Here is a 13,344-nt window from a genome sequence, read left to right as displayed (position 1 = left end):
CCAAAATTGAAAGGACCTTGCAGACTGGATTATAATCAAGACGGAAGAGGACCCAGGTTTTGTCAACAAAAATACTGTGGACCGCTGAAGCTGCCTTATCACGCAATGCCCAAGTGAACATCCACAACGCTCACTATTTGAGCAACAAAAACCCTCACTAGGTTTTGAAGACACATCAGCAATATCAGGTTTCGGTTAATGTGCAGTTTACGGTGGCATTATCATTTGGTCACGTGTTTTTTGATAACAGGCTCATAGGGGAAAGATACGTACACGACGTTCTTGATGGGCCGCTTGAGGATATTCTTTGAGAAGTTCCATTGGCAAGGATCAAGGAAATTTGGTATTAGGATGAAGGTGCTGCTGCGCACGGCATCTGCAAAGCTTGCAAATGGCTGCAATGGATTGGACGGCATGTGCCCATTGGTTGGCCGGCACTGTCGCAAGATTTAACTTCCCTCGATTTCTTTCTCTGGGACTACGTCAAGGATCAAGTACACCGGACACCAACCGCAACATCAGAGAACCTAAAAGAAAAAAGTCTGCAACTCCATCCCTGATATCATGATCAAGATCGCCTCAGAAAATGTGCCTATGAGGTGCCAAATGTGCATTGCAGCAGATTGTGACCTCTTCGAACACGCATTATGATCAAAGGGCGCTTTTTGGATTGAAGGTTACTGGAAAATCATTCCGCCCCTCCCCCATAACGCCTTCTCCCAATCCAACCTCATTACACTCCGTCAACAGCTCTTGCCTATTTCAAGCATCAAAAAACAAAGCTATGTTCTGATTCTCTCTCGTCTCAGACGCTTTATCGCTTCGGCACTGCTCAGCCAGCCCCACGTATTTGCGCCGTGATGCGACAAAAGCGGCATGCCCGGATACCTACGCCAGAAATAACGCCCTGTCGTGGACCAGTATCAGTGCGCTCAACCTTGTTCATTCATCGACCGCTTGAGAGCAACACAGTAACACTGCACAATCACCTCCCCCATCACGTTTTTTATACATATTTCGCGGGCTTTCTTTGGAACACGGAAGATATACCAAGTCAGATATATCATGTTGGAAACAAATTATTGACAGATTTCTCAAGCTGCTATACAACTTTGCCTATTACACTTAGGGTCTGCAGTCAACACTTCAAAAGCTGAATAATTAAACATAACTAATCCTTTAATGAAGCGGAAAATAAAAAAAATTGCCTGAGTAACTCTAGACAAGTGCCAACATTATGCACTCGGTTCAATTCGCGTATGGAGTGCGTTTCAATTTTAAAGTACTTTGGCGGAAGGTATGTGGAACAACCTGTATAAACAACAAGGCTGCATGACTAGCTTTGTGAATTGAAGTATATTTAAGACTTCTATGTACCTGAATTCGCAGAGGCACGTAGTTATTGCGGAAGCAGGGGTCAGGAATGGGCACATCGGCTGTGCGCGAAATTACAGGTAGGTAAACATAAAAACTGTAAAAAAAAGGAACTGTTGAGCGTCATGCACTATTCCATGAAGGAATCTGTGTGCATTACAGATGCCTATAAAGCGACAGTATACATAGACATGTCTTATGTCGTCACTTACTGGTTACAAGGGAGTCGAACAGCGCTACAAAGAGGACGAAGTGGAAACTACAGATACAGTACTGGCTTACCAACCAGAGTTTCTTTCATAGCAGCTACATTGTATGGGAAGGAGGCGCTGCACGGTCAACATAAATACACCACATCAACAAAAGCTACTACTGCCGGCTGGCTGTCAAGCATTCGATAAATAGTGTGTTTCGCTACAGTGCAGACATGTACAGGGCACTTAAACAAAATAACCGTTGCGCTGGTATTTCACACAAGCTTCGCTATTCTCATGGACATGTTCCTTTCTAGTGCGTACTAAAAACTTGACGTTTTCAAGGATTGATTAAAATCACAATTTTTACAGTGTTCAGATAAATTACTTGCCCCTGAGTCCTTGAGCGACTACGCTGTCTGTATGGCTGTTCTATTCCTTTGTAAACATGCACCATCCGAAGCAGTTCATCACACTCTGCAGAATTATTGCTTGATTGACACAACAAGCATCCACTCATTGCCACTATGTTGAAGGTCGAGCTGCCATGCTTATTTAGACCGTATGGCTGGAGATTGTATCAAGTTCGGTGATGACGTTTATATACCACATATCTACACATATCTGCACAAAGCGCCCGTGTTGTCTTTACGTGTCTTCCTTTTGTATGTGTTCAATTGCGGCAAAAACCTGTCTTTTTGCAAGCACGAACTAGGCCAACAACCAGTTCTGTTTCTACACATATGTCGTGCGGGATACTGATCGGCCGGCGGACCTACCGACGGCCATGCTATTGTGGTGAACTAGACAAGGGAAGCACAGTCTTAATAATTGAGCCTTGTTCATTCGGGTACATGCTCACATGCGCACTTGTATTTTTGAATGCAGGCGTTGGCTACGTTCGCAGTGAAAGTGTCGGCGTGTTCTTTCTTCAACGGTTTTCTGACGCCCGACGTGTGTACGCGAAGGTCATCAACGTCAACGCGAATGCAGATGGTTTCAAAGAACAAGGTGAGCTGGTTTGAGCGAATTTGTCTTGACATCGTGTTGTATTCGCACACAAGCGCTGCTGGGAGACGCGTGCTCATAGTTGATAGGGAAACTCGCCTGTTTCGCTCTTAAAAAGGCTTCCCCGTTTATTTGTGAAAAAATATTACTGCGCGAGTTGTTTGAGCGAATTTAGTCAGCAATTTATGCTACAAACTAGCGCCTCCTCTCGTACATGGAAAGGTTTCACGCAGATGTATACCGATAACGGAAATGCTAGCTATCCCTGTCCTCCTTTTTAAGCGCCACACCGCACTGTAAGCAGCCGCAGACGCGAGTTCACCTCACATTTATGCAAAACTTTTTATTCCGGGAGCATCCGTTAGGAAATAATCATAGTTGCCGTAATAATAGGTACGTTCACACAACTTCTAATAGGTTACGAAGAAGTGTGCAGTCACATGTCCCCTGCGTAACCAGTGCTACTGCGTTAGCTAGTGAACTGCGGGCGTCGACACAATGCTTAGGATTTTGGCTGCGTTCGTGAACAGTGCCGGCAGTAAATTCCAAAGGAGGCCGTTCAGATTATAGAATATTCAAAACGAGCTCTTTCACAATTGCAATGACTGAACACGAGAGTCAAGTGGCGTGCGTGATTAGACAGTATTCGATGATTTTACGTGCAAATATCGCAACAGAGTTATGAGGCAGGCCGTAGTGGGTGACTAAAGATTAATTTTGAACACCTTGGGGTTCTTTATCGTGCACTCAATGCACGGCACACGGGCTTTTTTTTTCGTTTTGTCCCCACTGGAATGCGGCAGCCGCAGCCGTGATTTCATTCCGCACAGGACTCAGCAGCGCAACGCAAAGTCTACTGCGCTAATACGGCGTTCGTGTGCCATACAGCCAGCTCCATGGTCGGTGGGTGTAAATGGCAGTGTGCAGAACAAAATAATCGCGTAATCGCACAGTATTTTCTAGTATGCAATCATCACATCATTTCAGAAGCCATTGCTTCTGGATTATAAGAACGTGATGACAACATATTGTTTCACCAAGTCCCTTTCCAGATGGTGGCACTACACAGAAAGCAATAGTGGTGTCAAAACCGGCACGAAAAGAGGTGTTGAATGCGAGGTCAGAGACGCGGGTACGGTGTACTGGACAGGAGCCATAAAGACAAATCGCACTGTAAAAGCATGTCAAATAGTAAAGAACGACGAAATCGGAACGAACAGCATTCAAGAAATGACATGGTTGGTGGTTTCATAATGATAAAACGATATCAGGGTATCCCAGGACGCTATAAATAAAGCATTTCAGATAAAGACGACTGCTCGAACATTCAAAACGCTTTTGTGGAGACAAGTAGAAGATGACTTGTGTATCGGCGGCTGCATAAAAGCGATAACACGCAATAAATTGAGCCTTTCTGCACTGATTTGCATAGCCTTCAGCATAACGATAAGTTAAATGCTAAATGAAACAGCTTGCTGGAAAGCACTATTTCAAAGAGAACGACATCAAATCAACATCATTTTTAATCGTCATCATCGTCTCAGACACATAGTTTGTCGCTTTGGAGCGTCCGAAAAGCAAGGGTGGGGCTACAATGTACAAGAATGTCTTCACACGGCAGCATGTGATCGCCATACTGAACGAGTAAACCGTAGAGCTCGGAATGCGCACTTTAATGTACTGAGAAGAGAAGGGTAAATGTTAACGAAGCAGGGATGGGGACCGCGCCCAAGATCAGCGAGAGAATAACTGCACACGAAGCGCGAATGCAAATGCAACGGTGATTAAATAAAAGGTGCGTACGTATCTCACTTGATCATGTTATTCGCAGGTGTCCCATTTCCGTCGGCCGACGCGCAGGCGAAGCTTCTTCGGGATGCATACGCCGAAGTCAACGTAGACCCTAAGAAAGTGGTTTACGTCGAGGCACATGGAACCGGAACCAAGGCTGGCGGCATTAGTGAGCTGGAGGCCATCAGCAATGTGCTTTGTTCAGCAGCGCGCGAGAAGCCACTCAAGATTGGATCTGTCAAGAGCAACATGGGACACTCAGAAAGCGCATCAGGTGAGGAAGTGTGACTACGAAAATATGTGACTCTAGCAGCTCGTCAAACATTGTTAGCCGCCACTTTTGTCCATAAAAAGTATCCTCATAGGTAAGTTCAGTCATCTCTGATGATATTAGATCGTTACTTATAAGCTTCAAACTCCAGAGCTAACTCGTGACGTCACACGATGTGAACATCACCTAGATACTACATCATGAAGGAACAAATATCGCATTGCAAAACAGTCCAAAGAAACGAGACCAAGAAAGAAAGGAAATGATATTTTTGACGACGGGCAATTGAAATTGCCCGGCGTCAGCAGTGGCACTGCGTTTCGGCTGGCACAATTAAGAAGAGTTGTCTGCTCTCTACTGCGTTATTAAGCTTCTATTCAGCAGCTGAATGTATTTCTAGCCTTCAAATTTACTTCCACAAAACTGAATTGCCCTAATTGAGATTTTCAGCTGAAGTCAATGACGCCCAGGTTAGTGTCTATGCTGAGGCTGCTTTTTGGGCAAGAATGTGCGACTTCTGTTCACTGTCTGACTAAAACATATTCACTGAAATATCCAGACTGTCTAAAAGTTTGATTTCAGATTTTTTTATTTGTTTCTGCGTGCCTACCGTTTGATGTGCTGAGGGACTGTGTAGAGTGTCTTCAGCCACACAGTCGATATATATTGATGAGTCTGGGGCCCTATAACGTAAAACTATTCCAATATGTTTTCATTATAACCTTCTGACGTCAAATTTGCTCAAGCGCCGACGCAAGTATCGGGCAGTCACCCGAAGGGTTGTCTGAACAGACAAATGAAAAGCTCTCCTCGTTCGTAGGAGGTCAATTTTTTTGCTTGAAAAAGGAATAACCTTGCCTACACTGACCGGCTTGTCTTATCTAATTGGCCCACAAGAGGGGAGGAGCACGCTCAAGTGGTGAGTGATTTGATGGGGCCGACTCACTGCACTGAAAATCGATAACCCGATCAAGAGGTTGGTGCAGGAGTCTGTTATTGGTCCGCTTTCCCTTACTTCGCTTGCAGCGGGTTGTCGACAATTGCGGCGGCATGCAACGGAAGCTTAAGAATGACGCTAAAACCGATCCTCAGCAAAGAATGTTTGGTAGAACGAGGTCGTAAACGTGCCGAAAATGCTCGAAAGCTTTACAGGGCCAGGCAAAATGTCTTATTACACGGAAATAAACCCACGCTCTCCGGCAGATGAGAGTAGCCTGTGCCTGAGCGATCGGCGGCAGCCATCTTTCGGAAAGGGGCAGTCTGCGGCTATTCAGAAGAAAATTCAGTTTCGTTAGCATATCATAGCAAGCATATCAATGCATCCTGAAGGCGTACACGTCAGTTTGACGCGTAGAGATCTTGCGGTATTCTGACGTGGCGTGAGAGGCGGGTGAACTGGGTGCAGCTCGAAAACGTCTGACCAATAGCAGAGGGCTAATGGCGAAGAGACGTCGAATCAGAAATAACTTTTTCTTTTGTTCAGTCAAATCATGCCTAATGAGTGTGTACACGTGATATCAGATGGGAAGCTGTCGCGGTTTTTGTGACGTCGCGTGACACACAGGTGAAGTGAGGGTGGTCCAAAAAAGTTTTTGACTGATCGCGGAGGGCTGATTGTAAACTCGGAATAGAAAAGTTTGGAATAGCTTTACGTTATAGCGCCCCTGGTCTTGCAGTATATTGCCATGAGAGAATCAAACTATGATCAGAAATTTAAGTTTCATGCTCGGGTTATCGTAAAAAAAAGGGCATTAGCCTACTTTTACTGAAGTGCATTACCTCGGACTGAACGCGGGTGAATGTGGGTAGCTTTTTATGGTTTTGCTTGTTTTTCTCTTGCAAACAATCTTTTGCTGAGTATGTTCATGTGTTTGTGACATGTGTGTGCGCAACTATCAACTGAGTAATTGCGACAGCCGGTACTTATGCATCCTACCTTCCCTACGGCGCGCAGTTACAACATAACGAAACAGATTTTATTTTATATGTTCATCGCACACTTTTCGTTCATCTTCCGTTGCATAACCCGCACTTGGCAACATTGACTCGAAGCCAGTTTTACTTGCTCCATTTCGGCAACGTCGCTGCACTTATGAACACGTGGTTCTCGTTTGAATGCTCAGAAGAGCATGCACACAACATGCCGATTCTAAATTAGAAAAAAAAATCGAACTTTGACAGGATATGTCATTAAACATACTGGACAGCATTGAGAAAGTTAAACACAGGTTTAAGAAAATTATGATAATGCAAAACCCAACTCACATTGAAGTTTAAGTAGGTACACCGGAAGAAAGTCGCATTTTCAACACATTCCAATTAATTATTGTGCTTTCTGGTCTCTGTCAGTTTGAATGTTCTCGCGCTTTGCTTTAGCGCCTTTCACATTTCAAACCCTCTATCATGACCAGTGTCCTGGTTGCGAGCGGCGCGCATGAACTTGTGTCCTTGGTTTAAATCAAAGTGCGTGGTATGGGAAATAAAAGTGGCACCTCTACGAAGTTCTTAAACGCCGTATTTTCTTTTGCCGTATTGATAGGTTCAGCGAAGCTAATAATGAGGAAATAACTTCGCGATGGAAGAAAAAGGTCGCAGTTCCGCCGGAGAGGCGTAGCATCGATCGCGATAGCAAATTCGTGGACAGCCAGCAATATAATGTAAGGACAGCAGTTTGATCGGCCGTATAACCTTGTAAACATAGTCATGTTAAGTAAATTAACAAGCATGTTGTCACGCACGCAACAGCAGGCATAAACACAGGTCACTCGATGACCGCGGAAACTATCTGTCAACTTGCTAATGATGTGCGTCAACGACACGGCCAGTCATTATCGGCGCATTAAATTGGCGCACGCAACACGATTATCGAGAATTAGCTCGTGTGTGGAAAGCAGATCAGCAGCACAAGTGGCGCCTGCCAGGTTCATCCCACAAGCACTGCACATGCCCTGCCATCGTGCACTTGGTGGCTGGTTTCCCGGCCAATCGAATATATTTAGAGTGTGTCTACCTGTATTGAGTTTATTGGCTCGTTTACGATTAGCTGTAGTGTGCGTGCAAAAAAAAACATATTGCTCAAAAAGCGCAAAGCTGTCGTACAGCGCATCGTAGGGGCGCCACGGAGCAGAGTGGATAAGTGATAATTTTGTATTTTTTCACCCATGTCGCTATATTTGTGTAGGGCATGTGGGAAAAGCTAGAGGGCTGCGCTGGGCGCAAGCTTTCTTCGCATGCGCCTATTCTCTCCGATCGCGCCGCTTTGGGTGGTTATAAGGCTTTGACAAGCTGGCTTGTCCATGATGGCATGTACTGTAATATAATTGGAAGGTGCTACAATGTACAACTATCCAAGAAAGAAGTTTTACCAAAATCTAGATTTGCCTCCGAATACGGCAAAAATCTTTGGCTATGTTGAAGGTTTCCACACCAGCGTGCGATATAACTGAAAGACTTCACATGTGATTTCGTTTCATGCATTTGCGGAACTGTGAATTCTAATAGAAAGGGGTTTCTGGCTTATTCTTGCTGGCATTCCTTTTTTTACACTTGGGATACACTTTCCTCCAGGGGTCCCCGCTGTGGCGAAAGTGATCCTCGCCATGGAGACGGGAACCATAGCGCCCACTCTACACTTTGAGAGTCCCGACCCGGACATGCCCTCGTTGCACGATGGGCGCGTGGAGGTGGTTCACAGACCGACGCCGTTCGATGGCGGCATGGTAGGCCTGAGCTCCCAGGGCATTGGCGGTGCAAACGCGCACGCAATCTTAGAATCCAATCCAAGTCCACATGTGGACTCCCTTCCGCGCTTGAAGCCGGAGCTTCCGAGGCTTGTTCTTATGGCTGGAAGGAGCAACGACTCGTTAAAGGTGAGTTTTTTGACGGTGCGCCCTCTCTTTTCTCTAGAATGCGCATAGCTGTCCCGGGATCTTTAAAATACAGAGAAACGTTTTCACCCGTCTTATATGAAAGGGGGCGAGGGGCAGTGCACTGTTATGTCAATGAACTGGTTATTTGAATGCACATATGGTAGCTTACATAGTACTCTTCTGTTTTAGTCTATGACTTGTAAAATTTTAGTAACCGGATGTTTGGATTCAGTAACATACTCTGAGCAGTCTTGTTACTTTGTCTAGATTGCTCTCTATTTCAGATCAGTTGCGGGATCGCATACGTCTTCCACAGTATGTTTCCATTCCTACGTCTTTGTCATCCACGCTCTGCGCGTGTAAGTTCGCAATTTTCGGGGGGCAAGCTGCTCCCTGTCCTGTCACGAGGCCTACAGAGCCTTTCACAGAATCGTATGAACAGGCTACTGCAGCAGCGAGTTCTCCGATTAAACACTGCATCTCTCCTAAGAGTGGCGAGCTCCTTAGTGAAGCTGTTTGCTTTATGACATGGAGGCATGCAGTTCTGCAATGCTGTGTGATCAGATGACATCTCTGACAATGACCTCGAGGAAAAGGGGCACCTCGTACAGCAGCAGCGAGGACACAAGCTGTGCTCTGTCACACACAGTGATTTCTGAAAATCTGTCATGAGCACTTAGCTCAAAAGATCTATCGTCAAGGCGTGATTAGCAATTACAACGTCAACATTAAAGAAAAAAACTTGCAGGATACTTAAGCTTCACCTTTAACAGTGGAACGCACCAGCATTCAAAAGTTCCTGATGGCTTTTCAAGCTTCCCGGCAACTGCGGCTTACGTACTCTAATGTTTACCAGGAAACGCTGGCGGCTAAAACTATCCACGAAGGCCAACTCTCTGGTAGAAACGCGGCCTCTTGCGTGGGCTGATCACGGAGGTTGTGCACAGCTGTGCCACAAAAACTACATCATTTTCAAGTTTCTGTTATTGTTTCGCGCTTCTAATATTTAAGTCTGACAAGGCTTAACACGAAAAGTAATAATAATAATATTTGGGGTTTTACTTGCCAAAAGCACTTTCTGAATATGAGGCACGCCGTAGTGGAGGACTCCGGAAATTTTGACCACCTGTGGTTCTTTAACGTGCACCTAAATCTAAGCACACGGGTGTTTTCGCATTTCGCCCCCATCGAAATGCGGCCGCCGTGGCCGGGATTCGATCCCGCGACCTCTTGCTCAGCAGCCCAACACCAAACACGAAAAGTACGCGCTGTCGATGTTTTCTTTCATGGCAATTAGTTGTGTGCCGTCATTCGCAAAATTACGAGCAGTAATTTCGTCAAGAATGTAAGACAACGTATGGGAAGCTTTATTGATAGAATGGCGTGCCAATATAACCGGCATAATATGCCTGTGATATAGCAAGGCATGGCATATAGGAATACCGATATACATATATATATATATATATATATATATATATATATATATATATATATATATATATATATATATATATATATATATATTCCGAAATTGTCGCTCACTAACGACTCCGCGGACGCCGACACTGGGTTTTCTACCACATAGTGTCCTTAACGGTATCGCGCTAATATGTGTTTCCGCCTCTTCTACAGGTAATGTCCGCCTCACTGAAAAGTCCGTATAGCTCAGGACAAGAATTTTGCAATCTTCCGCCGGCGACATTTAAAATTGCCGTAAATCTCAAGAATGATCACCCTGTATATGTAGTGGGGAAAGGAACATAAAAATCATAGGGCCAAAAATTCACTTCTATAAGTCCTAGACACACGAATAGGCATAAATGACGAAGTCGCACAGCAATAATTTCCGAAACAGTGCCGCACACGCAAGCGGACACGATGCAGTCTGCGATGAGAAAGTTAACAGATGAGGAATACACACTTATAAAGTAATGCACGCACAGGAATAAGACAATGAAAAGTGAACTGAAAGTTACATAAGATGGTTAGGGTTTATCGTCAAATATTTTTCCCCACTTGAAATGACACGGACGAAGTTCGTATTTGCTTCTCTCTTAGCTTTGCTTTATTTGCGCTGAAAAAAAAATATTCGAATGTGAGCTTGCTCGACTCAATTGACTTAGGCAAATAACGTTAACACCGACGATTTCGTTAATTTTTTAGGTGTTTGTGCTTTCTTTCAGAGTTTTCTTTTTCACTTCTTGTCTTTTCTTTGCCTTCTCCACATGTGCAGTTAAAAAGGAGATGCTACTTTTCCTGTTATCCTACGTTCCTTTCTCATTTCATTCGCCTCTCTCAACATCGTTCAGGGCTCTGTGATCCTTGCTGCTCTTTCCATGGTATTGCCTCTGTGCAGCGTAGATCACTGCCCTCAGCTGGGACACAATGGTAATAGCTTTTACGCGATGGTTAAAGTGCTGAAATGCCTCGGCGATATGCATCGTACTTAAGTATAAACACGCCAGTTCCGAACGCCAAACATTGTGCCGGAACCGTTATAAACCAATCCCTGTGTGGCTATACGTGAATTACAAAGGCTGTCTTATGTTTTGTTGTAGCGCAAGCTTAACGACAGGGAGAAGTGAAAGGCGCATTTCACACACAGACACACAGCGCTGTGTGTGTGTGTATGTGTGCGTGCGTGCGTGCGTGCGTGTGTGTCTGTGTGTGGGTGTGTGCGTGCGTGCGTGCGTGTGTGTGTGTGTTTGTGTGTGTGTGTGTAAAATGTGGCTTTCTGTTGTCCCTATCATTCAGCTTGCGCTACAACGAAATAGAAGATGCCACGCCAACAAACACATATAGCTACCCTCATTTACAAAGCTTGTCCTCCGCGATGTCTGCCGTTGGGCCCGCTGCAGCCCCCATCTTGAGCTTCCTGATAGTTTTTTACATTGCATCACGCAGTCCGCGGATTGCAACTGCTAGTTATTGTCCGTGCAGTCTTGAAGAGTTCCCTAGATAAAGTTTGCGGCCCTGCTTATGAGACCGTATCCACAATGTTGGTTCACCGTTCTTCTTTTTTGATTTTTGTAGATTCGAGTGCAGGCCGCAGTGACGCGTGGTGCATGCAACAGCGCATAGTCGTTATGCAGCCACAAACTGCATGTTTCCGCAACAGGAGAATAACAAGAACACGAATGGTGGCGAAGAGATAACATATACCAACCTCGCTTCATGCAAATGGTAGTCACTAGAATTCCTGCTATAATATTTAAATATTGTAGTGCACATTTTTTAAATATCGCTTTTAAATTGACAAACTATTTCGATGATTTTTTACAAATGGGATGAGTCGTTAGGATAGTTCCTGCTGATCATTAACATTTAGGTACTCCGCGTAAAGTGTGTAACGTATTTTAAGGATTTAAAAATGCGCATCGCTACCGCTCGCAGTGCCACTGGTCCCCTGACCTTTCAGCCGCATCATCCAAATTGGCGCGTTTGGCCTAACCGACGTCACTTTGACAAGCTACCCGATTGGCTACCCAGGTCGCGTTATCAATGATTTTTTCCAACTTTATGATGAACATGTCTTTTTCGTAATAGCTGGAATCTTGGTTCACTTCTTTCTATATTTAACCAACAGGAAGAAAATACACAATGAGAATTTAATACCACAGTCGAGTACTTCCGGTACACGGCATGTGTCGTCTGCTTGTGCTTACAACGCACTCCGCGTTAGCGCGAGTGGCACGGTCAGTGTCGGTAAGTAAAGTAAGCACTCAAAGTCGGAGCGAAATGCTTTGCTGATGGAAATAGTACGTTTCTGGCACTTGCACGGATGAAGTGCAAAAAAATGGTGCGTGGAAGGCCGATCTGTTTCACCGCACATTTTGAATCTCTATTTCTCGAAATCTGTATTACGCACCTACATTCCACCCAAGGGTTACACCTTGATTACGGGCTAACTTTCTTCGTGCAGTTTAAACATGCACCTGAAGGTAAAAGAAATATGAAAGATTATTTAATAAATTTTGTGACAATTGCCCGTAGTAAATATTAGAAGACAATGCTCAAGAAAGGCGCAGTAAAAAGCTTGATAAGATTAAAGCATTACTTTATATCTAATCCGATTTATAAAACATCACAGTGCTGTCGCCGAAACACGCGGCTTACTTCAATGTCCTTTTCCCAACTATCAAAAGAAGCACCTATGAGCGGGATGACACGAAATAATTGTGTTATTAGGTAGTAATTGTGTTAAAGAGTAGAAATGTGTTTCGTAATCGTAGACGATTGCCGCACCCAGCCTCAAACATAGAAGGCTTAGGAAGAACATCTATTTGAATTTACATAATGAAATATTGTGTAGCGTATAGCTCATCTCATTAGAAAAACGGTTCAACGTACCCAAGTGCATGCAATTTGAAGGAATGAATGTGGCCGATTGTAGGAATCTAAATTTTGAAATAGAGCCTTCATTTCTGAGGAATGTCTCCAGAGATTGCCAGCTTTTTTAATAAAAAACCTAATCAAATTAAATCAAATCATTTTCATTTTCCAGAAAGAATAGATTCTGGAGAAGTTCAATTGGTTAAAAAATATGGACAGCGCGACTGGTCCAATGGAGTATTTGCGACGCAGTTGGCACTACAACAAATGATTTGTTGGACTACAACAAGTGAGACGAGGGTCCCGTTGCAGTCTTGTTGCATTCTGAATCTTCGGGCCCTCGTCTGTAAATTGCATCTTTACAATGCATTGTATTTGAAGAATAATAAACTGAAACTGAAGCATAATGCATAATATTGTCAATATGAAGTAATATTATTATGCATACACTTAAACAAATGAACTAATGAGTTACCTATGTAATTAGATCAGATGAAATTAT

At 44.2% G+C, this 13,344-nt stretch overlaps 1 pseudogene; it reads left to right on the top strand.

The window, feature by feature from the left end:
- The window catches only part of LOC142591508 (fatty acid synthase-like), a 139,075-nt pseudogene that overhangs the window by 25,918 nt on the left and 99,813 nt on the right, over nucleotides 1-13,344 (top strand).

The sequence above is a fragment of the Dermacentor variabilis genome, chromosome 8 (assembly GCF_050947875.1).
Source record: "Dermacentor variabilis isolate Ectoservices chromosome 8, ASM5094787v1, whole genome shotgun sequence".
NCBI lineage: Eukaryota > Metazoa > Arthropoda > Arachnida > Ixodida > Ixodidae > Dermacentor > Dermacentor variabilis.
The sequence above is the reverse complement of the archived record's forward strand: the minus strand, read 5'-3'. Positions and strand labels throughout refer to the sequence as shown.